Source organism: Panthera leo, chromosome A1 (assembly GCF_018350215.1).
Source record: "Panthera leo isolate Ple1 chromosome A1, P.leo_Ple1_pat1.1, whole genome shotgun sequence".
NCBI lineage: Eukaryota > Metazoa > Chordata > Mammalia > Carnivora > Felidae > Panthera > Panthera leo.
In genome coordinates, this window is record NC_056679.1 from 31,661,655 (window position 1) to 31,688,182 (window position 26,528).

The window sequence follows — 26,528 nt, forward strand, 5'->3', positions numbered from 1 at the left end:
TGTCTCCACTATACAGTGGGTCTTCCCCCACTCTCCCTTGTCATAATGTATACTTCAGAGAAAATGACTTTTTTCAGCTTACACTGTATTTCTGTTACTGAATTCTAAATTTAATTTATTATGACCTGAGAACATGCTTTCTGTGATTTCCATTCAATTTGTTCAGATGTGCTTTATGCCTTGAAATTTGGTCTATTTTGGTAAATGTTTGTCAAATCTTGAATGTGTAGTCTCTTAGTAGATGGAGTATTCTATAGATATTAATTAGATTATGTTTGTTAGTGCTGATCACACTAACCTTTTCTTTATTGATTTTTTTTTTAATGTTCTTATTCTATCAATTACTGGCGGATAGGTGTGAAGTCTCCTACTATTAATGGTTTTGTCTATTTTTTCTTCTCAGTTCTCAGTTTTTGTCTCAGATTTTGATGCTCTGTTGTTAGGTGCATAAACATTTGAAATCGTTACCTATTCTGTGAGAACTGACTTTATCATTTTGTAATTCTCCTCTTTATCTCTAGTAGTTTTCCTTGTTTGGATATCTTCTTTGTCTTAAACTAGTGTATTTGTTTTTATTTGGCATCTTTAATGATTTCTTTTGGTGATTTCCTTATTTTTAAGGCTTTTTTTTAGAGCAGTTTCAGGTTTACAACAAAGTTAAGAGGGAGATACAGAGATTTTCTGTATACTTCTTGCCCTCACACATGCATATCCTTCACCATTATCAGCATCACTCACCCGAATGGTGAGTTTTTACCAAAATGAACCTATGTTGACATATCATAATTACCCAAAGTCCATAGTTTATCTTAGGGTTCATTTTTGGTAATCATTCTATGGATTTGGACAAATGTATAATGACATGTATCATTACAATATCATACAAAGTACTTTCATTGCCCTACAAGTCCTCTGTGCTATCTTTGTATTTCTGTCTCCAAATTTAGAGGCCATGGTTTGCCCCGTATCTTCTCCTTACTTGAGGATCTAAGAAGTGTGTTTATTTTTCAGTCTACTAAGCATTTTACTTACGTTAGTATAAAATGGCAACCTCCAAGCTTATTATGTATGGAATTTGAAACTGGAGGTTTAAAGATTTCCTCTTAATTTAGTTTCCTCCAACTTGAGTTCCATGTCTAGGTGTAATTTTTTGATATTTACCCTGCTTGGTGTTCTATGAGCTTTCTGGATCAATGGTTTGGTGTCTTGCCTTGATAAAGTTCTTAGTTACTGTTATATCAGTTATTTCTTTTGTTCTGTTCTCTCTTTCTTTACTCCTGGTATTCCAGTAAAAGTCCTACTATACTTTTTGGAATTGTGTAACATTTATTGAGTATTGTATTCCTTTTTTCTTAATTTTTAAATAAATTATTTTAATTCATCTGGAGTAAGATTTATTAAAAATATATAAATCTAATTAATATGGTTATGTAATATATTAAACATACTATATATTTTATATATGTGTTTTATACATTTACTATTATATATTACATTGTACATATGTTAAAAGTAATGGTGAAATAAAGACTTTTCTTCTGTGTAACTAACCACTAATCATTATCTGAAAATAACCTCCATATTCACTGTGGCAGGCAGACTTTAAAATGAACCCTAACAATTCCTATGTTTTGGTATTCGTTCCTTATATAGTCTCTTTCTTATGTGAGCCGAGCTGAGGACTTCCTTCTAACCAAAGAAATGTAACAAGGGTAATGGGATGTCACTACCATGATTAGACTCTGTAAGACTATGGCTTACATCATCGCAGACTCTCTCACTTACTGGATTTGACGAAGAAAGCTTCATCATGTTGGAGAGGTCCGCAAGCAAGAAACTGAGAATGGCCTCTGACCAACAAGGGACTGAGGCCCACAGTCCCAACAACCTGTGAGGAACTGAAATGTGCCAGCAACCATGTGAACATGGAAGCATTTCTTTCCCCAGTGGAACCTTCAAATGAAGCCTCAGTCCTGCTTGGTTCCTTAAATTCTGACTTGTGAGAGACCCAGAAGCAGAGGACCCAGTTAAGCCATGCCGGAATTCCTGACCCATAGAAACTGAGAGAGAGTAAAGGTGTGTTGTTTGAAACCACCATATTTGTTATAATTTGTTATGTACCAATATATATTTAATAAACCTATCAAACAGAGATTGCTAAATACCAAAATACCTATCTAATGGAATACTAGTGAAAAACAAAGATAAATAAACTTGTGATACATGCAAAATCATGGTTCAGTTGCTGAGACATTATGCTGAGTTAAAGAAGCAGTACATAAATATGCACTAACTCTTGGGACCCTTTTCAAATATGGAGTCTAAAAATCACAAAAGTATATAAAGATAATTCAAAAAAGTCAGAATAAAAGGAAAGGACTGATTAGAAAGATAAATGAGGGAACTCTATAGAAATTTGTCATTTTTTTAGAGGTGTGCATTGCATGGTTGAACACACTGGTCAAAACTCGTTGAGCTTTACACTTTACATATGTGCATCTCACTGTTGGCCAAAAACAAAGTGAACAAATAAAAAAAAAAAAAGACTAAAATTCTATAAAATGTCAGTTATTTGTTGCATAGCAATGGAAAGAACAGGGATAGTCCTTGCCTTTAATGAATTTATAGAAGAGAATCATTTAACAATAATTGAAAGCATTATATTTCTTATAAAACGAGAATTAGAGGATGATATGACCATATAAAAACTTGTGTCTACCCTACTTTTTCTAGCTGTAGAATACCTGCATTTTTTCTGCCAGTTATTACTGTATCTTGTTCATATCTTGCTATTTAGTTATAACTACTGATCTGACTATGAATTGTCACCTGCTGGGTTTATTTTTTAGCATGAAGTAAAGTTCGATATTACCTAGCCTAACCTTTCTGTTTTACAGTTTAGAAAAACTTTTATGTCTCTAGACTTGGCTAGGATTCTAGGCTTATATTCATCCTTGGCTGCGATGTGAATAGGGGAATCAGTGATTATTTTCATTAGGTTTCATCATCTGAAAGCATAGTGACAGTCATTTCCTTGGCAATGAGAATGTTTTAATGTAAATTTATCCTTAAAAAGGAGTCACTTATTCACTAAAGAGTTGGTTGTAACAATTGCTGCAGTTACATAGTGAACAGCAAGTCTATTTTACTAGTGTATAGCTGCATTCGTGTCATTTACTAAGGAAAAACAAGACAAAACAACTACAAGAACAACTCATGGTGCTGTAGTTAACACTTTTGTTTGTACTCTGAAGTTGTCTCCATTTGAAACTTTCTGACTAAAAGGCACATTGGTAATGAACCGATTATTGTATAGATCTCCTAGTTCCATAAATTCCCATTTACTAATTCATTGCCTAATGTGCAGTTATATCAGGTGACGAAGTTTTGGTTTGTAAACTTTGTTTCTTTTTTTCCTTGTTAACATAAAAAAATAGAACCTCTTCCATTTACTAATATATTTCCTTCTCTTAAAGCATTCTTTTTTCCTTCTTCATATTATGGTTACTTGAGATCTTATATTAAGTCCCTCTGCTTCATCCACTGCTTATTGTGCCAGTTTAATTTGATCTTAAAGGGTTTGAGGTAGGCCAGAGGTTAAAACTCTTTACACTTTTCCTCATTTCCGTTTTACTTACTTTAGAAGTGCCTGTCATCACTTACTCTTTAAAACGTTTTTTTGTTTAATTCATTCATGATCATATGTTCGTATTATTCTTACTAAATCAGTTAAACTACTTCCTTTCTGGACAAAATGGATTCTCCAGTGCAGGAAAGCTATAGTCTCTTAAAAAGTATTAGCAGACACTTTGACACAATATTCTCAAAGGATGTGCCATGCTCTCTTTGATACCATTATATACATCAATATCTGCATCACAAATTATTTAAGTTCTTTGACGTTTAATTTCTTTTTAATGTTTATTTATTTTTGAAAGAGAGAGTGAGAGCGACAGAGCATGAGTGGGGTAGGGGGAGAGAGACACACACACAGAAATCCAAAACAGGCTCCAGGCTCTGAGCTGTCAGTCAGCACAGAGCCTGATGCAGGGCTTGAACTCATGAGCCATGAGGTCACGACCTGAGCCGAAGTTGGACGCTTAACCGACTGAACCACCCAGGCACCCCTAAGTTCTTTGACTTTTAAATACAGCTCCTTTCATTGTATTATAACTGGTAGTTTGATAATTATGATACTGCAAATTTTTTATTGTTGAATCTAGTGAATATGTATTACCAATACTTTGTCTTTCCACTCATATGTGGTCAGTTTATTCCCTACCTCCATTCCCATTCTCACTCACTCTGATCAAATGAAATTTATTTGAAGTTCCTCTCTTGTTTCATTTGTTTGGTAAGATCATCACAACGGGGATGAGGCACATTGAGCATTTGGCACAGCGACAATCAACAATTTTTCATCTTTAAGCATTTTACCAACGCTGACTTTGGAAGTGTGTCTTACTAAGGTTATTTATTCATAGATACCTGAATATAAAACATAGTAAGTGACATAGTCTCTGTTGGAAAATTGCTAAAGAGACTACTCACTAGGTTTAAAAAGCTGTAACGGTTAGTTTCACACAGTGGAGAACAGAAAAAATATAAAGAGACATAAGCATTTTTGAAACATTCATTTTGTAGTGTCTAAAATTATAGGAACTTTATCAAATTGAGGTGTACCTATTATAATTTAAATGCATACCAACTCATGCTAATCAAGAGGAAAAGAATCCTGAGTAAAATAAAAGGACGTATAAATCTAATATTTTAGCTTGTTTTGGCTATTGGGAATAGTTCTCCTTGGATCTCTTTGATTTATGCCTGACACTGTTAATTTTGTTCTGGACTATTTTCCCCAGGATGTTTGTATAGCAAACAGCCTCAGATGATAGAGTTAGAATCTCTTTCCGGGGAAGATAGCAAATTTATTTTCTAAAGAAGAAACCAATGGTAATGTTTGCCACTGATGCAAAGTTTGCCATCAACCTCTCCCTTGTAAGATTGGGTTTTCCTAAGCTTCTGGTTCCTCTGCTATGACACACATCACTGTGGGTGCAGAATTATTTAGACCTCTATGTATCAGGTCTTGGACAGTAAGGAGAACTGATGTGATCTTGAAGCTCATGTCGCCTGCTGTGCCAGGAGTAATACGTTCCTTTGCCTCTGACGCAGGAATCTTGTAGCTTCTATTAATATCTGTGAAACAGCGGCAGGCTAAATTGTTAGCTTGAGTGTAGGGTAAAATCTCAGACCCTTCACAGTTCCTGACAACTATAAACAGATGTATTCCCAGGATCTCCTCTACTACAACAAAATATATGTCTTCTCATGACTTCTTTTTCTAGAAGTAAAACTAAGTTTTGAATAGAAATATGCTAGATTTTTTTTTTTTTTGATAAAAGAACAAAGAAAAGAAAAGAAAAAAAGAGGAAAGAGAGAATAGAAAAAAACTAAAAAATGACTTTTCATTTGTTATTTAATCATTCAAATCCAAAAAGTGTCTCCTTCATACTATGGACTCTTCAAGAAAATAGAGAACAGAGTGGGCATGGTACCACATTTATGGAGTGACTTTCTGGTTATACATTAAAAAAATTACAGGTGAGCATCTGGGTGGCTCAGTGGGTTAAGCGTCCGACTCTTGATTTTGGATCAGGTCATGATCTCGTGGTTTGTGAGATCGACCCCCTTTTGGGATCTGTGCTGACAGTGCAGAGTCTGCTTGGGATTTTCTCTCTCTTCTCTCTCTGCCCCTCCCCCTCCCTCTTGCAAAATAAACAAACTTAAAAAAAAAATTACAGGTGATGATATGTACCATGAAGGAAATGAAGATGATTGGAGAGAATGTGATTAAAAGAGGGCTCCCTTAGTGATTTAAAAAAAAATCTCTTCTTAACTCTTAGAGACTTAATCTGGGAGCATGGTTTATAAAAGAAAGCCCTGGATTCTGGAAATGGAGCTGATATTTATTAAATGTGAGATCTCTGCAAGGACATAAACACTGTCATGTTGACTGATAGCTTCTCTAATTATAGTACTGACATACTGTAAACATATTTTTAAAACTGTAGAGGACACAAAAAATGTTTGATATTATTAGTAATACTTAAACTACCAGAATTCTGTTCACTTTTATTTTTCAACTAAACTTAGGAGTTGATATGACCATCCTTTGTTTTTGCCTTTATGACTTGGGAATTGTTTACAAGTATTAGTAAGCTTTCCTCCATCATAGAGTATTGTGGTCAAAGTCGAGCTGTCTTTAATAAATAAGCTCGTAATGTACCTCTGGATCATTGTACTTTATACATACTATCTTAGAGTCATTTTGCAGATATGAGTGTAGGAGTTGGCTTTGAATGAACACTGTCTCGAACAAATTAAGGAAGCCTAATAGCCTTACCTCTTTTAGCTTACGCATTGTTTTCTTTGATGTTTCTATCACCCTTGTAAAAAAAAAAAAAAAAAAAAAAAAAAAAAGCAGAGGGTGGGGGTATATAACTGCATTTCACTAAGCGGAATCTGGGCAATTCAGAAACAGTGTTTGTACTATATGATTTACAACTTTTGAAGTAAGTATTTTTAATTAATAATTCAAAGAATTTCTCTTATCATCACTTTGAATCTCCTCAGATCACAAGACCATGAATGCATAAACCTTATGGTCTCAATGTTGAAATCCAGAGACCTATTTTTTTATAAATTAGATACAATTTGAATTATCAATCTTTGTCATATAGAGGATGATGAGAGAAAAAAGGTATGCTTAATTTTGGATTTAATAAATGATGTGATATTATACATTGATTAAAATTGTGATGTTATAGACATTAAAATTCAGAGTTTTAAATTTAAATTCAATTTAAATTCAGATTTACTTTCATATTTAAATTCAGTTTTAATTTAAATTCAATTTAATTCAATTTACTTTCATATTACAGGTAAAGAGAATATAGTAAGAATAAATCAATAAAGTTTTTTCTCATCAATAATCAAAAAAGGATCTGTCATGATCACAAGAGTAGTGAAGTTAAAGTAAGATCTGTAAGTTGGGCTTTCTCTTTCCTTGTCAAGGGCCCTTCTAACTATTCCATATTTCACAAATGTGATACTTGCATGATATACATCAGAGTCATCTCTGGTACTTGTTGAAAATTCAGATTTCTAGGCCCCCAAAGAAACATGCTGACTCTGAATTTGGGCAATGAAGCTTATAAACACGCATTATGATAAGCTTTTTTCAGGACTTAATGTGTGCTTAGAATGTATACAACCAGCAAATTAATTAACACATGAAAACAAAATGACTGGTCTACTGGAGTTATTGAGCACTTCAATTAGTATAAGTGAAAAAAGTACATAAACAATCGTATTTTCTTTAGAATTCTTTGATAAACTTAATTTTATCTTTCAATGAAATTTCGTTTTTAATAATTTAAAAATATGTACAAAATTCCCCAAATGTATATACATACACACACACACACACACACACACACACACACACACACACGTATCCTTAAAGAACTCAGATGATATGATTCTATGTAATAATATATGAAAAGTTATAAATGATAAATCATTATATAAAGGGAAGTAATTGAGAATCATTTATTTTAAAAGTATACTCCTGCTTATCAATTATTATATTTTATTTTATTAGCTTAATTTAATCAGTTTCTTAAACTTCTTTTGGAACTCAAAACCATAAGTTTGAGTCTTGGTTCTTTTCTAGTTTCTTTTTATGCTCTTCTCTAGGGTAATGTCCCTCAGCTTGTTCTTTTTAACTGACCTTTAATTTCTATGTAGTGAATTGCAAAAAAAAAACACAAAAAAACAAAAAAAAACCGTACATTTATAGTTGGATAAATTAGTTTCAATGGTAAAAATGCAGCTAAAGTTATTGAGAAGGAAAATATATTAGATAATATTTTAAAACAATATCCTGGCTCACAAGGAACACGCATGGCTCTGTGCAGTTAAATGATTACATTCCTGATAGGTTTAATTGTAAAGTCTGAGAAAAAGGAAAGATATTGTCATGATGTGAAGCTGAACACAGAAAACAAAAGAACAATGCAAGAGTAGTCGACATAGGGAACTGGATAACAACAACAGCTACAAAGACTAGTTTTGAATAGGCAGCTAAGAGAAGAGTTTTCTGCATCTTAGGCTGTTTAATCTAAGTTAATTGTAGTCCTTCAAATTGGGGTAATTTCATAATATTCAAATGTTAATTAAGCATATGTATTCGATACTATCCTATGTGATAAGTATATACTAAAGGAAAAAATGATGGATATAAAATCTTTAGAAATCCCTGGCATATAGAAAGCATTTAGTAAATCATGTTAATTAAGATTATACAAATGACAAATGAAAATTAAATATGCACAAAGTAATACAGGGCTCCCTAGAGGTGGTTCATAGCTACACAAGGATTTACAGTGCAAGGTAAGGGGACAGGGACGTTTAAATGAAATGGGGTTCTGATAAATAAGTTATTTCATACATGGATCCATAACAATATGTGCAGAGTAGAATGGGGAGAAAAATAAGAGCAAGAAGATCTAGCACTTCTTAATGGTTCTAATTAAAATTGTCATGCCCTAACATGTGTCTCTGTTTGTGTCTGCACGCATGAGTGTGTCAGGATGGGCAAAGGATGTGAGGCAGCGCAGGGTTCAAAAGAGGTTGGAATATGGAAGATGGGATAACGCAGGTAACTAGTCAGTCCATGGAGGTGGGATCAGGGCAGAAAGCTAAATCTGAAGGAAAAAATTACACTGACAATTGTGTGTCCTGTGACTCAAGAAACTCCCAGGAGCCCAAGAATCATTTCTGAGATCTTCGTTCCTGATCTCAGTTTTGATCAGCCGATGTTGGAGGACGTCTAGAGGATGTGACCACTGGTTGGCTCATGAGCTGGCCTCACCCCTTTGGAGGCTCCTCACCTCTTTCCCTGTCCTTGGAATGTACATTTTACCCACTGTCCCCATACTTGAAACTACTTTAAGGACACAGCTTTGAGAGAGTAAGATGTTATTGAGCCCATATGACTGAACCAAGTTAAGGCTTCTATGTAAACTGTTAAGATTCTGGGGACAGTGCAGAGAACTACTACTCATCTTGTGGCTGCTCAAGACAAGTCTAGTATGTAAGTTCCATTGTGTGTGAAAACTGCCACCAACCAATCTGGTCTGCCTCTTTCTTTCACTCCATGTATGGGGGCCAGTTTCAGGTTTCACCCGGAGAACTCCCTAGTTTGTGACCCAGTGACAGGACATCTTAATCCGAACTCTGGAGATTAGAGGGACTGAATGAGCTTCCACTGTAAGTGATGTTTCAAGGACTGAGGCAGATTTGGATTGGGATGATTCCCTCAGTAGACTCAATGTAAGGCCTAGAAAAACTACAGGAGATCCTAAAATTTTGCCAATTTCTTATTTAAGGATTCAGTTATTATATATTTATTGACACTCTCTGATACTACTCCATGAAGATGGCTTTTCTTTTATTCCATTTGCAGAGGGGATTGGGATGTTGGATAGAAGGGACCATAGGACACGTTATTCCCTGATACATGAGGTTTCCTGGGGGAAAGGGGATGGTTACAGAGGTCTGAATGTTGTCTGTACTACTATTCCTACATGTCATAGATTTGCGATTAATGTGGCTTCACACTTTGTAGAAAAATACACAATTTAATAATTGTGTATTAAACATCTAGCTAATATAAAAAAATGTTTTGAGAAAACATTGGGAGAAAAATATTTTAGAGAAACAAGCAGAATGTGACAGAAGGAAGAATATAGGCTTTTAGTATGATTTGAACCAGGTTCAAACAGATGGAAGAGTAATTTAAGAAGTAAAGTTGCATCATTCCTTTGCTTGTCCAGGCATCCCTCCAACCCTCCTCTCTTCCATAATCTAAGTTAGACTAAGTGCTCATAAAGCACCCTGAAATTCAAAGGTAGCATTTAGGTATCTGCATTCTAGAAAAATCGATCATAGCAGGAAATGTTTCATTTTTTTGTTGTATCCCTTGAATCTCGGTACCCAGACAAGAACCTTGAAACTGCAAAAGAGCTCAGTGGATGATTTGTTTATTGTTAAAATAATCTCATCTCAACTTAGTTTAAAATAGGTAATTTTTATTCTTTTCAGTTTGTCACTTGTTTATTTGATTTGTGCCTCTTCCCTCTTGAGAGGGAAGTAGGAAGGAAGTAAGACAAGTTATGGGATATGTGTAGTCACTTTTCTCTGTTAGAGGTTCTGAATCAAATTTGAATCTCACACCCCTTTTCTAGGAATGTTACTTGTCCTATCTTCTACATGAACACAAAATTCTGCTAGTAGTTCTATGATGGTGATGTAATGTTTAAATATAGCTTCCAGGTGAAATACCACCTCATCAGCGTGGTACATTTTCATGTTGAGAAGGTTTCCTCTTTTCCTGGGATTTCTAGAATCCATTCCCAAATGTGTTTGTCAAACACTATTTAACTGGAATATTCTATAGAAGTTTCTCTAGCTTTAAAGTTTTTATTAAAGCTAATAACCTTTTCAAAACTGAATATCAAAGTACATTTTATCTGTGGGAGAGGAATTTTTCACATATTCTTGCACACTCTAAAAATATAAATTTAAGCTTTGGTATAATAATTATGTGTACTATATCACTTTATGTATTACTATTCTGGGATATGTGCACATTTGCCTGAGGGTGTGTATAAGATGGTTAGTGTAAAAACATAAACAAAGTGGGAGGGTGATACCAAAGCATAAATGAAGAAACATTTAATGGAATGTTCTGCACTTGGTATTCTACTTTGAACAATCTATTTAGTGACAATTACAGACTTGAAATCGAGATAGAAAGATATTTCACTGTAGGCAAATTCTAGAAGTAATTGTGTGGGCCGCTTAGAACTGCTGCTGGATCCCCTTCTTGATTAACCACTGATGAGAAATTGTTGGTACCTTGTTCTCTCCAGGGGGCCATTTCCTTTGAATTTCATAAGTTCAAAGAAATTCCTATGATTTGATCCACTTTTGAATATGAATAAAGCTCCTTATAAGCTTAGTGAGAGATTCATATTAAGTCAGACCTCTCTATAAGAAAAAAAAACCCACAAAATTGTCTTACAAGATCTAAACCTTAAAGCCCAGTTTCTTACTGAATTCTTGATACCTTGGTTGATGTGATCATCACAAATATTTTTTAAGTACTTGAAAAGGTGAACAAAATTTAAAATCTTTTATTTATGATTTGTCTTAGATGCTGCTGGGAAAGCTCTAATTATGAAAACTAACAATTTTCTATATTAGGAAACAAAAATATGTTTGGTAAAGTGATATTTGTAATTGAAAAAAATGCTCATTTGTTGCTGTGTACGGACTATTTTCAGTTCCATTTACATGAAATCTATAACTCTTAGAACTTTCAGAACCTGAAACCTACAACTTTTAGAACTTTTAGAACTTTTAGGACATTGGAAAATAGCTAAATAATTATACTAAAGGCCTAGAAGGAACTAGTTAAGTTTGATAATTTTGGAGTTTGAAAGTGATGTGTTATAATTTGTTATCAAGAATGGAAAGGTTGGTGCTTCTTTGCTGATAGTTTCATTATCACAGTATTATTGAAAGAGCAGTGATAATGCCTAAAACCTAGTGCCCACACACAAATTTTAGGCCTAACTGATTGGCAGTGGGGAATCAATTCTTCAATCTCTGATGGGAATACCAGGATAAACAAAACCTTTTCTCCCCTGTTTGATACTTAAGAACTAGGAATTTTAAGATCTTTATTGGACTCAGGACACAGAACTGGTTGAAGATTCTGGTAATGTCTCCACTGTAGAATCTCAATAAAGAAGCTAGAATATTTTACCTTAAAACTTATTTTAAAGGGGTAAATTAAGAGAAACTGTTAAATGCTAAAAGTTTTGAAGCAGTCTTTCAAAAGTGGCTTTCCTTTTTATTATCGAGCCAAAGATGATTCCTATAACCATCAAATCTAAACATACAGTCCTAAAGGTAGCAAAACAACAGGGATTCTTTAAGCACTATATGTGCATTTTATCACTTACTGATTTGAACCGTAATAACTGTAATAGTTATATGCATACAGTTTCACATAGCCCTTTCACATCATTAGTCAGTGTAATAAAAAGATACTAAGTTCCAGGGAAAAAAAGGATTAGTAAAATAAATTCCCAAATTTCAAAGAGTTAAGAGTTTAACCTGAGATATATGCTAAATATACAAATACAGCTTGGTAAATGTCATGATAGTGTTACATGAGTATGGGTGGAGAGAAAACTTAATTATTTCTGGGGAATATTATTTATTTTATGTGATCCTCCTACTAATATGATAAAGGTTCCCTAAAGTTTATTCAAGGCTTTTCTCCCCATATTATCTGCTTTTTCCCTCATGATTTTAAACCTTGACTAGAAACCGATTCCCTCACATCATCACTAAAGCATGGTTAAGTGTCTCCCTTCCTAAAATACACATAAAAGTGACTCAGACTCAAGTTCTTGTTCAACTACTTTGGCACCTCTCTCCTTTCATGACCACCTACTGTTCTTTTTATTGCTAACTACACTGTCTCCCTCCCGTTTTTCACATTACTTATTCACTCATCACACCCCTCACTGTGGTTTCTGCTGCCCAACATTTTAGGAAGCTAATGCCTACACCAAAAACAATTTTTTAAAAAAGGAGCTCTGATATGAGAAGCAGTTTGTCCAAAGTCAAATAAATAGCAGAAGGTAAGCGAGATCTCTGGATTCCAATGTTGCTTCAGAAAATAATTTATGTGTGAAATAAAAAAGGTACATATTATAATGCAGATCCGTTGAAATTAAATAAATTGAAAATCATTTGCTTATTTTCAACACATAGCTCTTTGCTCCTGCTCACTGACATATAAACGTATCCATGTAGAAAACATCATGTACATTTAAATTTTAACAATACTGATAATTTAAAACATGTCAATAAGAATCAAGCCCATAATCATGTATAAAGCTGTCAACGACTTTTTACTATGCTTAAATTCAGGTCTTTGTTGTTTACAGTGACCTAGGTGACTATGTTTGTTCACCTTTGCCTTCATCTCTGACCTCAACTCAGGCCACAAGAGGAGAAGAAATACAGGGTGAGTTCCATGTGGAACCAGAACTGACTCCATGTGGCAGCCATTTCTGACCCACTGTGATGGTATAAAAAGTCACTTAGGAAACAAACTCAGATGACAAATGGTAAAAAGATAAATTGACTCTTGGATATTAGGATTTTAAGAAACTCTCTATATGCCACAGCATAATATGCTGTTTTGATAGATTAGTGAGCTTGTAACAGCAATTTTCCCAACTCAGTGCATATGATCCAGGATAGTGATGGCAGCAGTGAGGCTATACCTTATACCCATTCAGGAGAGGTCAATTTCTAACATAGCAAATATCCAACAAATACTTGTTGAAAATGAATTAAAAAGTGAATTAATAAAAATTATTTGGTATCCTTGAAATAAGTACAGTTGATTTGGGTGATCACAAAATTAAGGTTAGCATAAGAAATTTAAATTATATTTAACTGTATTTCACTAGACAAGACCCAGTTTTAGATTTTGTTTGTCCTAGACAGAATTATCATGTGTTCCTTTGGGATTCACCATTAAGTAAAGAATGCTGCTGAGACTACTCTAAAAATTGCAGCAAATTATCACAATTAAAGGGGTACTTTACAAAATAATCCGTAAAGTTTATAATCTACCCTTCAGAATTAAAAAAATATTTTTAATAGTAGGTCGTTTTTAAAGCAAAGAGTTATTTAAAGTTAAGTATATTCAGCTTGAGTTTCTTTTGTGACCTTTCTTTGAGAGCACATCATTTTAGTTTTGGGTGAGGTTTAAAAAAAAAAAAAAAAAGGAAATTGGGATTAGAGATATTATCATGTATGCAGAGACACCATCGGTAGTCATCTCACAGGTAGGATTGACAGCTGGAAAGAAGGGTGAATAAATGGCAGTTTTTCATCTGAAACTGTCTACTTCTCTCAAACTATTCATCAAGAACAAGATAAAACATTTTAGGATATTTTTATTTAAGGAGAAATACTTTCTGTGATCTGTGTTCATTACTAAAATGATTGTCAAATATAGTAACAAAAATAGAAGGTACTACTGAATCAATGTATATGAATCTGGTTTGGAAAGGTAAGAAAAGGGGTAGAAAATGATAAACAGGGTATCTAAGAAAGATGGATTCAAGAGTTAGAGCAACTGGTTTGGGAATAGCAGTGTCAATGAGAATTTTTTTTGTGTTTTTGTTAAGCTTTGAAAATATCTATGCAATATATTAGAATACCCTTAGATTAATCTTATATAGAAAATTATAATTCCTCAATTATTATAGAAGTATATTTAATTTTTATATGTTTCAGACTTATTTTAAAATCTTATGTAGTTAAAATTATCTGGTTATACTTTGTCATCTTAAGCAGCATTGTGAAATACTGCTATTATTTAAAAATATTCGTTCATTAAGAAGTCATATTTTACTCATTTTGATTCTAGTTGAAACAAAAAGTTATAGTGAGATAATGTAGGCACTAGATATTTACTCCATGGTTCAATTTACAGGGTACTCTTCATGTATATATGCTTTTTTACTCTATAATAACTTTGTGAACTTGAGCTTCATTTTGCAGAAAAGAAAACTGAATGGCATAAGTAATAAGAAAAGGAACTAGATATAGAATTGAGAGCTTCTGGCTTGGTAGGTCAAGGATATTCAAATATAGCAAGTTGCAAGGAGTCCTTAATACATGACCTTGATGGTCAGTAAAGCGGAGTTTATAGTTCTGCCATGAATTAACTGTAAACCCTTAAATATTCTAATTAACCTCCTTAGACAGTGGATTCTTCACTTGTAAAATAAGAAGATTGGTTTAAACATTAGTTCTAATTCCTACTGTCTCTAGAATTATTCTGTGTGGCTGGGACCCTACCATCTTCATGTACATCTAGTGGGTGTGAGGGCATCCAATATAGTGACACATTTCCCCACTTACGTTCTGAAACAACTCAACCAGGTAGGTAAGTAAAGAGCAACACGTCATACTTATTATGTGTGAAGTTTTTAAAAGAGAATATGGTTTATATTTGTGGGAAAACAGACCCAAGTGAACACCCTAAGATGGATTATCCACCAATAACTACATTGAATTGGGTCAGCCATTCCCCATTTTCAGAAACAGAATTTGCCTCTTATATTATTTCTGCCATAGATGATGGATAGTGAAAACGAAGTCTTCTCTTTTCACGTCCCAGTTAATAAGGGGGAAATGGAGTAGGGAGTAAAGCCTTAGATGACTGGAAACTTACTTTCTCATTCTCAGCAATTGGATAAATGCTCTCCACCTTTATTGTGTAAAAATGAATGGTAAGAGAAAAGCCAGAGAGAGATCCTATGTTAACTTGTGTTCTTCCTCTTGAAATGTCGAGTGAAGTATTTTCTTCTTAATATTTTGCTTAGATTGGACCTTAAGTTTTATATATATATATCTCAAACCTAAACAAGTCTATACTTAAATTCATAGAAGAAAGAGTAAAAATCATTGAGTTTTAAAAAAAATCAGACTAAATGTACTTGTTTATCCTATTTCCTTCTTATGGTTTGGTTTTTTTCTATAACAATTTCAATTAAATGTGATGATAGTCAAGGGCCTTCTTCCTTTGAAATTCATTTTTCTGTTTATCATAATTAGCTAATCTCTCCACATTCACTAAAAATAGTCAATTTTATTACATGTGTGGTATCTAAATGTTTTCTTGTGTGTAACCAGATTTTAAAGATTTACTTGATTTACTAGGTTTTAAAAATTGGTTTTTATAGGGGTGCCTGGATGGCTTAGTTAAGCATCCGATTTTGGCTCAGCTCATGATCTCATGGCTTGTTAGTTTGAGCCCCGTGTTGGGCTCTGTGCTGACAGTTCAGAGCCTGGAACCTGCTTCAGATTCTGTGTCCCTCTCTCGCTCTATCCCTCCCTCACTCATGCTCTGTCTCTCTCTCTCGATAATAAATATTAAAAAATTTTAAAAATAGGTTCCTATAGATTTTTTTCCTTGTGTATGTTAAATTCTTCAGTTTTGCGTACGGATCTTATTACAGGTTTGAAGGAAAAATATAAGTTCTATTTTTTTGATCAATGCTTATTCATTTCTTAAGCTATGGAAGATAATCTTGTATCTTATTCATAGCTTATTATTAATTGGTCTTTTCATAGATCAAAATCTAAGAATTAGGTCATTGCCTTTTTGCTTAGCACGTTAGAGTACAATTCACAATACAAAGCTTGGAACTGAAATAATATCTTTCACATTTGTTATTCTCTGATATTGACTTTTAAAATCTCATAGTCTTCTTGCTTATATGAGACAACAGAAAGTTATTTCCTCCAGAAATTTCTGGTTACTAAAAGAATGAAAATAATATATGAGTGGTAGAGCAAATAAGGAAAAGGAGAATTAAGACGACCAAGAAAGTAACTAGGGATTTTAGGAAAATAAATATATTTCTATAGACACATTTTCTATTTGAGAGTAGAGAATGAAAAATATTTATAAATTACACATAAGTATGTAATATTGCTAGGAATATAAATATTTCCCCTAATAAAAATATTTATTGAACATAAATAATCTTTTAACCACTGTGTTCAGGCATTGCATTCAGTATAGTATGGTCTTGTAATTCAAGGTGGAGGGATAGACACTTGAGATAACAATTTAATATATTGAACTGAACTTTCTAACAGAGGAATACTCAGAATGCTGTTGGGCTCAGGAGATAGATACCTATTCTACCTGAAGTATTAAGTTATGAAAGAGTGGAAGAAATTCAATAAACACTTGCTGTAATAGATTCTTAAAATGAGACTCAAAGAAAACTAAAAAATGTTGTCTAGACTTGTTGACTAGAGATTAATATATATATATATATATATATAATAGTACATAGTATATAGTATATAGTATACTATAAAAGTATACTTTTACTATAGTATATAGTAAAAGTATACTTATACTATAGTATATAGTACAACACATAGCTAATGGTACAGCTCAGCTAAATAAGAGTATTTTATACATCAGGCATTAAAATAAAGTCTATTTATTGAACACTGGGCTTAACAAAAGGAAAGATGGACATGACATCAGTTGTAATTTGGCCTCTTATTTCTCCATGCTACTGAGCCATTCTATTTCATTACAGTATGGCTACTAATGGATTTGATATTAATGATCATTCTTGGACTATCATTTAGTATTTCCAAATCTTATTTTCGAGTCATTTGATTGTTGTTAAGAAGGAGGGAGCCTGGGATTATTGAGTCTACTCTAGAGCACAGAGATTTTCTCCTATGTTTTCTTCTAGAAATTGTAAAGTTTTAGCCTTTAAATTTGGATATATTTAGAGATTTAAAGTTAATAGTTGTATAATGATGTGAAGTAAGTGTTAATGTTCTCTCCCTCTCCCTGGATGTTCAGTATCATTTCTTTTTTTTTTTTTTTTTAATGTTTATTTTTGAAGAAGAGGGAGAGAGAGAGAGACAGTGTGAGCTGAGGAGGGCAGAGAAAGAGGGAAACAGAATCTGAAGCAGGCTCCAGGCTCTGCGCAGAGCAGGCTGTCAGAGCAGAGCCTGATGCGGGACTTGAACCCAGGAACCATGACATCATGACCTGAGCCGAAGTCAGACACTCAGTTGACTGAGCCACCCCGGTCCGCCATTTTTAATTTTTTTAAATTTATTTTTGTTTTATTTTATTTTATTTTATTTTATTTTATTTTATTTTATTTTACTTTATTTTATTCTATTTTATTTCAGTATCGTTTCTTGAAATGATTTCCCTTTTTCAATTTAATTTCTTTAGTATTTTTCTGGAAAATCCTGAAAACATATAATTGGGTCTTTTTCTGGACTCTATTTTGTTCCTTTTGCTAGTGTCTATCCTTTTGCCAATACCATGTTGGCTTGATCAGTGTAGCTTTGTAATAATAACTCTTGAAATCACATTATATAAATCTTTTACATCTCATTTTTCTTCAGACGTTCTTTGTCTATTCTAGGTTATGTACATTTCTATAGAAATTTCTATTTAGTTTGTCAATTTCTACATTGAAAAAATGTCTGCCAGAATTTTTATTGTGATTAAATTGAATCTGTAGATCAATTTGGGGAGAATCAATTTCTTAACCACATTTGTGTCAAATTTGTTAAATATGGCATGCCCCTCCATTTATTTAGATTTTCATTATTTTTCTCAGCAGTATCTGTAGTTTTAGTATACTGGACTCAACATCGTTTTTAGTTAACTCCAGGTATTTTGCGCTGAAAATTCAATACTTAAACTATTATATCATCACAAACTTAACAATACTTTTATTACAGACTCATACTGATTTATCAGATTTTAACAATGCAAATTCCAACCAGAAGTCCTGAAATTGCATTAATGTATTTGGTATGAATAGAGTACAATAGAGTTTTTAAATAAGCCCTTTTTTTCCTAACAAAATGTATCAATAAATTTAGATAGAAACATCTAAATGTTTCTAAGAATCCATAAATTGACCAAAATAAATAACGAGAGGACATTGTTGAAAGAATAATGGCATCAAGTAATTTGTTCCTTTGCCTTATAGTTTTTAACAAGATTTATCTGTAAAAATAAACTATCTCAACTGAAAAAGCAATTGAAATAAATACAACTCAGTAGTAAAATAAATATTTTCTCTTTTCCTTTTAAAAGTGTTGAACTGTTTGATGATATTTCACTTGCTTCCTTTGGTTTCCATTTATAGTGTTTCAGGAGTTTTAAACTGGATGTATTTGCATTTCTAAGCTTCCAAACTTCACATAAAGCAGTTGTCATTTTAAAATCAATTATTGTACTTCTATCGTTCACATATACTTGTTTGTTATTTTCTTACTGAGTTAAATTTAGGAGTACGTGCTTTCAAGACTGTTTGAATCAAAAACACTAACCTTTTTCTCTTGGCTTTCTTTATTTTTCCCTTTTATTTCAGACAGGCAATTGAAAAGCATTGTAGTTAGAAGAGGGGAAATTTCACATTCTCACATGGTTCATTAAGTAGCTAACATTTTAGCTTTATGTATGAAACAGAAGGTTTTTGAAATAACTTAATTGTGTAGACTAGATAAAATTTATACAATATAATAACCATAAAGGCAGATTTTACACATACAGATAACAGTACGCACGCGCGCGCGCGCACACACTCACACACACACACACACACACACACACACACACACACAGACCACCACCACAACCAAACCACCGTTTTTTGGTAAATGTAATGCTCTTCAGTATTCTAGATATTTAATCATTTCAAAAGATAAGGTTACCCCAAATTGGATTTAATTCTGCTTATCTTAGAATGCAAGTTTTGAAGAAATGAAATAAGCCAAAGTTAGCAGCCTGCCACTGTTTCATCTCTTAACCAGACTGTGGACTTAGCTCTACATGTCTGACCTTTTGTCTCATATGTTACATCTGCAATTAACGTGGTTCAGTGCACCTCTTGTCAGTGGCTGTTAATGAGATTTAAAGCCGTCTTTATTTTTTTTTTATTTTTTATTTTTTTTTTTATTTTTTAATATATGAAATTTACTGTCAAATTGGTTTCCATACAACACCCAGTGCTCATCCCAAAAGGTGCCCTCCTCAATACCCATCACCCACCCTGCCCTCCCTCCCACCCTGCCCTCCCTCCCACCCCCCATCAACCCTCAGTTTGTTCTCAGTCTTTAACAGTCTCCTATGTAAAGCCGTCTTTAAAGCCAGCTTAAAAAGCATTCGTGTTATTTGATGGCATTTTTTTTTCTCTCTGCTTCAGTATTATGAGTATTAAAGGAACACACAAATTGATGTTTGGCACAGATGTCAATCAAGCATCTGATATATTACTCCTGTTAAGTATTAGTATATTCCTTATATTACTTGTGGCTGGTGAAGTTTCCTTAGACTAGGGATATTCTCTTTATAACTGCTATTTGTTTTTTGATGTTTGCCTCAGCCTTATTCATAACATTTAGAGATAGATTGGCCTATATTGAGTGTCAAGATCATTTTGAATTATTCCTATGTCAAAAAGGTAGTAAATCCCAAACTAGATACTCTCTGGCAAATACTTTGAATTTTCAGTATCCTTAATGTATTAACATATTTGTAGTTTATGAAAATCAGTATTATATTGTACAACTTATAAAATATGGTGCATATGTAATTTGTAGAAAATATAAATCCCCTTTGACTATGTAAAAACTCTTACAAGAAAAGAAAAAGTATTTATTCAATATATATATTTCAGAAATTAGGTAAATACAAAAGTTTTATACAGTTTTTCTCATCATATTGCCAAAGAGGGTGCAAAGGAAAAATTCTCTCATCCAATTTTAATGGGAAAATAATTTGTTATAAAGATTTTAGGATTGAATTTTTTAAATATGTATGAGAAAACTAGAAGGTTTTAATAATCTCTCAATCATATACTCCTCTTCACGGATACATGCTAAATAAGTAATCAAGTTGAAACAAAAGGCTTATGTATGTGTAATATATTGCAGTGTTATTTTACATAACAAAATATTAGAAATTACCTTATTCAAAAGTAAAGTCATAGTTACAGAAGACCGTACATAACTAATACCAGGAACTATTCCATAGATAGGAAAATATGGTTCATATTTAAAAAATAATGAGGACAAATGCTTAAATATTAGAAAACAAGAAGAAACCAATTCAAAACTATAAATTTAGTAAACGAGTATACTTGGAGAGATGTTAGATAGCTGGACAGACAAGCAACAAATAGGTAAACCCTATCTATTAACTGTGGCTAATTATCACTGTTGGATTTATGGGCGACTTCCAGTTTTTATACAGTTTATGTGTATACATTTTCTCTATTTTATATATATGTATAAATATATATATAAATATATAAAAATATATATGTATATATTACGTATAAATGTTCAATAATCAGGAAAATAATATATGTTAGATTAAAATTAAACCAAATTAATGCAAAACCTCCTACACAACTCTCCCATTTCTAGGGCCAGTTCTAATGAAGTCTTTTGTTCAAAATAGTGTTATTTTCACTGCTGTGTTTTTTTTCTGGCTACAATAGATGTGACTGCTCAATAACAATAAGATGAATTTTTTTAAGTTTATTTATTTTGAGAGAGAGAGAGAGAGTGTGTGAGCAAGGGAGAGGGAGAGACAGAGAGAGAGAGAGAGAGGGAGAGACAGAGAGAGAGAGAATCCTAAGCAGGTTCTGCACTGTTAGCACAGTGACTGACACTGGGCAAGATCCCATGAGCCATGAGATCGTGGCCTGAGCCAAAATCAAGAGTCGGATGCTTAACTGACTGAGCCACCCTGGAACCCCAGGAGATTGAGTTTTTAAATACCTTGAATAAAATGAGTCCTTTGTTTGGCACATTAATTTCAAACTGTTCACTGTCCCTTAACATCTCAACGTATCATGGAAAGTCCTCTTGAAGACACATCCAATGGCCATTATTTTTGAGCCCCACATGACTAATATTATTGATTTTGCATGTTTATTCTATACACCAATTTTTTTACAAACACTGGTTTCAGAAAATAGTTATAACTATCTATTTTCAGAGATTTAGTACACTTTTCCAGGAACCTTAAAAGCCAAACTCAACTATAATTAGTGCAACATAACAAATACTGATAGAAATACCTGGATATGTAAGTATATACAAAAGGATCAGTGTTAATTTATTATCTGCACTCAAAATCATCATAAGACTTAGAGAATTTGACCATTTTCCTTCCAGCAGCAATGTGTGTGTGTTTGCCATAAACGTTATCTGTATCCAAATCCTAATACAAATCAAAATGAGCATTTTCTTATTGGCTGATGAAACTATTAACATGGAATGTCAGTGTGACCGAAAAGCCATTGTTATCTGAGAGAAATTTGATGTTTTATAGATTGCTGTCCATATTTATTTTGCAAGTTATTTTATATTTTAGAAAACATTTTCATATTAATTTTTCTATGGTAAACTTACCATAACATCAAAAAAAAAATCTCGCCTTTGCTCTAAATTTAATGGTATTTTTCCAAACAAAATAATTATGTAATTGTATTAAAATATTCATTAGAAATATTTTTTAACAATTTCCTTGTGAAGAAACCAGGATATAGCTGCATCTATTCAACATTGCTAATCCTTATGTTTAATTGATGGAAATTCATGTGGTTCTACTACTTGAATTCTGAAAAAAAAAAACAGATAAGATATCAATGCTTTCTTAGATTAAGAAATTGAACATTTTATTACTACTTAATTTGAATATTCTTACAGAATTTAAAATTAAATATATATTTCAGTTCTCTACCAAATATTGTAAAATTTTGAATGCAATGCTTACTCTGTTGAAAGGGTTTTCTTCATATCCCTGAACTTTTAAAACCTGATTGTTCCCTTCCAATAATTGTTTCATTCAGTAAATACTGTAAGGACTAGCTTGTTAAATAGCACTTTATGGTGCTATGTTTCTCTCAGTTTCTGTGGGTTTGCCCAGGAATTTTGGTATCACCAATGCCTGTATTCAGGGAATTATACTGCTGAAGATGTGGCTAAATAGTTTGTGACAGATCCCTGTCCTATATCCACATCTTTCTATATAATTGCTAGTATCCATGAAGTCACCTAATCAAAAGAAGGTTGCTTTGTGATCCATGCTGTTCATATTATTGTAATATAAATAAATTACTTAAAACAGATCTGTTATAGGTTCCTGGGAGCCTCACAATGAAGCATCATAAACCTATTACATCATACCAATTGGACATAATTTTCAAAGACATGATGTTTTATTAGCAGTCAAGACTCCAAAAGAAATATGTGCTTTGATATATTGATAATTCAAAAAGTAATTGTAACGTATCTTTTCCTGGGAAAATAGAATAGACATAGTTTTCCTTATTCTCCCTGCTAAGTACAGCAGAAACCCCCTGAAATGATATATAAGAAGACTCTGAAATACAGAGAGAAGGTAGGCCAACCAGGGACCTTGGGACACGTTGAAGGACACAGTAGCAAGTTCTCTGGGTTTTCTTTTTGTCTTCACATATGCTAGACTGAGTGCTAGAAAAGTCAGCAAGTCAGCAGTATAGAAACATTAAATTGGGCACAGTAAAAAAAAAAAAAAAAGGAAAGAAAGAAAAGGAAAGAAAGAAAAACAGAAAAAAGTTCCATGAGAAGTATGTTCTCTCTGGCCCAAGAACCAGGAATGTGCAACTTAGCAACACAGAAAACTTTTTGACTGTAACTGCCAAACAACAGAGCAAAACATTGCAGTCCCAGCTAGTTAGCAAAGGGTGAGAGGAAAACTAGATTTCCACCCTAGCAATGCTGGAGAAATGTGAGTTGGGAACCAAGATCTTCTCTTGGCAATAAGGAGCCCACTGTGTCCTGGTGTCAGACCACATGGGGAGACGGGAACTTTGTCTCTACCAGTGATAACAAGGCAGGTGTCCCCATTTCTGCTTGGGTAATGGGTAACGTTAGAGAAGATTAGAGATCACCCAGCATTAAGTAACAAGGCCACTTTGTATTAGAGAATAAAAGTAAGAAAATTTAAAAGGAAATTATATGTTTATTTCTTTAAACACAAAAAAAATAACCATTACATGATAAAATAAAAATATATTTTAAAAATAAGTCTGTTTCAATAATTAAAACAAATGTCAGGACTCCAGCAGTCTTTGAGTGAGTGAGAAGAGTGGCGTTGTTAACATTTTTTTCAGAACCTCCTTAACATCTCACAACTGCTTCTGCTTTTAGTCGCTGTGATACATGATTTTGAATGAAGTGCCTAAAAATCTGACTCTCCTTCCCCTCTGTATATGTACATCAGCCAAACTGATACTGTATTCATTTTTTTAATTTATTTTTTTTAATTTAATTTTTTTTAATGTTTATTTTTGAGACAGAGAGAGACAGAGCATGAATGGGGGAGGGTCAGAGAGAGGGAGACACAGAATCTGAAATGGGCTCTAGGCTCTGAGCTGTCAGCACAGAGCCTGACGCGGGGCTCGAACTCACGGACCGTGAGATCATGACCTGAGCCATAGTCGGCCGCTCAACTGACTGAGCCACCCAGGCGCCCCTGTATTCATTTTTTTTTAAATGTGTGTGTATATATAAAGAGAAAAAAAAAAGAGAATTTTTAATAAATTTTCTAGAGAACTGTGGCTTTGATGCTACACCAAAACTTGACAAATGGTAAGGTAAGGTTACTTGCAAATGTGGAATCAAAATGATTTAACTGAACTTTTCATTTTCTGTTGCATTAAAATCCATTAGTCTTCCTTGATTTTTTAATGCAGACTTGGAGTCATGGGCAATTTGTGTAGTTACCAATGGCAAGGATCTCATCGTCAAAATCTAGAAGAAAATTTCCTTAGTACCTCAGAATGCGAAATATCCCATTTGTCTGCCATACTCTGATAACACACTCCAGTTAAAGAGCCAGCCTTCATCATGTGACCTGCCCCCAAATCAGGGATTTTACATAAGATCGCATTTGTAGAAAAGAAGCAGACAAGTCTGTAGTATTAATTCATGATGCCTCAAAAAAGTGCCATCATATGACTGCGTCACCCCATGTTGTGATCCTATAATACCTCACTGCTTCTTTTCCCATTGTTTTCCTTGATAGTAATGGGCAGAAGTCCTGGTCATCTTGGATTCCAAGTCAAATATATCCATGTACTCTCATCTATATAAAAATAGAGATGAAGTGGACTCAAAAGACAATGTTCTTGTTTGCCAGAGCAGACAGTAGACATCTTTCATCCCAAGTATGAAAGATACTAAAATTAATCAAGGATATTAATTTTAATGTGGTGGAAAACGAGAGTTCATAAAAAAAGAGACTGAACGGTTTGTCAAAACCAAGATGTTGGGAACAGATACTAGAAGCCAGATTAAGAGCCAGATACTTTTATTTCTACTGGGGCATGGTTTGTGACAGGGATAGGCCTCACAAGGGCAGATACCTTGAGTGAAAACAAAAGAATGCGCATTCCTAGACCCAGTGTTCTAGATGTGGTAACAGTGGTGAATACAAAGAGAACTACGGTCAGTTTTTTAGATACCACTTTTATTCAGCCACACTGATACGGTATTCATTTTTTAAAACAGTTGCATCACTCAGTACTCCTCAAAAACATGTCATTTCTGTCTCTCTCAAATAACATTAGGTGTTTTTCAAAGTAGTATTTTTGACCTAGGTCGTTTATTCTTAACTGTTTTCTTTTATGTTCTGGTCATTGGCTATGATGCTACATTTTTGTGACTTATTCTAGTAATGACAGCAGTTTTAAAAGTGAAACAACATCTTGTTCCCTTTGATGAAATGATATAGTTTGGAGGATTTTGCAGAAACTACAGAGTTTTCCTCCAGATTTTCTGTCACAAGTTTGAAATCTACCTCTTCAGGAAGAGACAGTATTGCCCTTGATCCTGGAAGCTGTTTCAGTACTTTGACAAAGAAATAAAGGAGATAGATGATAGATAGATAGATAGATAGATAGATAGATAGATAGATAGATAGATGACATTAGATAGTTGTAGATACATGATTGACAAGATAGAGAGATTTGAAAATAAAAGATATATACATACAGATATGTGTATCTAGTTAGGCATTAATGAACTGAGGTAATTTTACTGCAGCTTTGGCCATGATACATGATACTTTTCCTGTGCTGTATTCTTCACTGGCAACTAGCAGGGCTAAGTTACAGCTATCCATAGTGGCAATGTGTTTGGTAAAGCATCCTTTACCGATTGGTGTTCCTTTCCTGTTTTACGTTCCACTCCTCAACTGGTGTTCTCTGAAGCTCTTCCCAAATATACTACTTGCACTCCAATACCCTGCTTTAAAGTCTGTGTCTGGGGGATTAAGAACTATAACTGCTGCCTTTTTCACTTTTTTTGTTTATAGGTACTCATATAAGAGCACTAGGTACTTTATTATCATGGGAGAGTCTCATGGGCCTCATCATGGGAGAGTCTTCAGTTAGAACATTGTAAAAGTCATTAAAATCCTAAAGCTGGTCAGTGTTGACAGCAAACAGATGCCAAGAGGAAGGAGTATTTTCAAGGACACGTGGAAAATTCTAAGGGAGGAGGGACATACATCTAATTCAGATGCACAAATCATGCCCACATACAGTATACCTGAGCCAAGAAACTAGCCTTAACCTGACATCATGATTCATTAGTGTAAATAATAGAATAAAAGAGAAAACTCAGCATCATATTGTGAAAAACTCTCCTCTCTCAAATATAGTGTGGCTCTTACCCTGTAGAGACTTATTAGAATCCATTACCAACCTTTGAAAGCCCTAATGCAGATTAAA

At 33.5% G+C, this 26,528-nt stretch overlaps 1 long non-coding RNA gene across 1 annotated transcript in view; it reads left to right on the forward strand.

The window, feature by feature from the left end:
* The window catches only part of LOC122213252, an 85,874-nt gene that overhangs the window by 38,799 nt on the left and 20,547 nt on the right, over positions 1 to 26,528 (forward strand). The window contains exon 3 of the long non-coding RNA XR_006199456.1: positions 13,095 to 13,174. This is a non-coding gene — a long non-coding RNA (uncharacterized LOC122213252). The remainder of the gene's footprint in view (positions 1 to 13,094; positions 13,175 to 26,528) is intronic.